Source organism: Arachis stenosperma, chromosome 4, assembly GCF_014773155.1.
Source record: "Arachis stenosperma cultivar V10309 chromosome 4, arast.V10309.gnm1.PFL2, whole genome shotgun sequence".
Lineage (NCBI taxonomy): Eukaryota > Viridiplantae > Streptophyta > Magnoliopsida > Fabales > Fabaceae > Arachis > Arachis stenosperma.
The window spans coordinates 93,586,372-93,588,532 of record NC_080380.1 but is presented as its reverse complement, the minus strand read 5'-3'; positions in this window follow the sequence as shown (position 1 = coordinate 93,588,532).

Genomic DNA, 2,161 nt, shown 5'->3' with positions numbered 1-2,161 from the left:
TACAAGGCAGTAAGATTCATACCCAAAGAGTACAGCAAGGTGCAATCAAAGAAATTAATCACAGATGCAAAGTACTATCTTTGGGATGAACCATATCTCTTTAAGAGATGTGCAGACGGAGTAATCCGTAGATGTGTGCCTAAAGAAGAAGCACAGAAGATCCTTTGGCATTGCCATGGATCACAGTATGGAGGACATTTTGGAAGTGAACGAACAGCCACAAGAGCCCTCCAAAGTGGCTTCTACTGGCCTACTCTCTATAAAGACTCCCGAGCATTTGTGCTTAACTGTGATAGTTGCCAAAGATCAGGCAACCTGCCTCACAGTTATGCCATGCTTCAACAAGGAATCTTGGAGATTGAGTTGTTTGATGTATGGGGCATTGACTTCATGGGACCTTTCCCACCATCATACTCAAACACCTATATTCTGGTGGCAGTGGATTATGTATCCAAATGGGTGGAGGCTATTGCAACACCCACTAATGACACTAAAACAGTGTTAAAATTCCTCCAGAAACATATCTTCAGCAGATTTGGTATCCCTAGAGTATTAATCAGTGATGGGGGCACTCATTTCTGTAATAAACAGCTCTACGCTGCTCTAGTACGTTATGGAGTCAACCACAGGGTGGCTACTCCATATCACCCACAAACTAATGGGCAGGCTGAAGTCTCAAATAGAGAACTTAAAAGAATCCTGGAACGGACTGTAATTAACCGTAGAAAGGATTGGGCAAGAAGCTTGGATGATGCTCTGTGGGCATACAGAACAGCATTTAAGACCCCTATAGGGACCTCTCCATACCAGCTTGTGTATGGAAAGGCATGTCACTTGCCAGTGGAACTGGAACACAAGGCCTACTGGGCAACCAGATTCCTAAACCTTGATGCCAAGTTAGCTGGAGAAAAACGATTGCTCCAGTTAAATGAGCTAGAGGAATTTAGACTCAATGCTTTTGAAAATGCGAAAATTTACAAGGAAAAAGCAAAAAGATGGCATGATAAGAAATTGTCATCCAGAGTCTTTAAACCAGGACAGAAAGTTCTGCTATTCAACTCTAGGCTCAGATTATTCCCTGGGAAGTTAAAATCCCGGTGGAGAGGTCCATATGTAATCACAAGTGTATCACCATATGGATACATAGAACTTCAGGATAGTGACTCTAACAAAAAGTTCATTGTCAATGGACAAAGAGTTAAACACTATCTTAAAGATAATTTCGAGCAAGAACGCTCAAGACTGAGATTACATTGAAGATCAGTGACAGTCCAGCTAAAGACATTAAAGAAGCGCTTGCTGGGAGGCAACCCAGCCTTTTACAAAGTTTATTTACTAATTAAATAAATTTTCTTTTCTTTACAGGTTTAAGTCCAAGTATCTTCAAAGGTAAAGTAGCAATTGGTTGAAGTCACAGAGTTACAGGGAAATTTGGAAGCTCACTGGCGTAAAAAAGCCAGTAAGAAATACTTTGGGCATTAAACGCCCAAAAGAAGCACCCACTGGGCGTTTAACGCCAGTAAGGGTAGCTATCTGGGCGTTAAACGCCAGAAAGGAGCATCTTCTGGGCGTTAAACGCCAGAAAGATGCACCTTCTGGGCGTTTAACGCCAATCTGCTAGCATTCTGGGCGTTTAGAAAAACGCCCAGTAAAGAAGGACTTCCTGGCATTCAACGCCAGAAAGAAGCATCACATGGGCGTTGAACGCCCAGGAGAAGCAACATGTGGGCGTTAAACGCCCAAACCATGCACCATGCGGGCGTTTAACGCCAGGATGGTGGGAGGAGGTACAATTTCGTTTTTCTTTACAATTTTTCAAAATTTTTATGTTTCAATTCATGATTTCTTGCACAAACATATTTTAAATTATCACTTTCAATTCCAAAAGTTTTTATCCTAATTTCTAAAATCCAATGATTGCAAATGTTTTAGATTTATCTTAACCCAAAAGAACAAATGGCTTTCCAATTCAATCCAGCCTCTTTTCAAATTTGTTTTCAACACATCAATTATCTTTTAAAAATCCTTTTCAAAATTAAACTTCAAATTTATCTTTTAAATTATGATTTATATCTTTTCCTTTTTAAAATTATATCTTTTTCTGATCATATCTTTTAAAATCATATCTTCTATCTTATCTCTTTCTTATTTTTCGAAAATT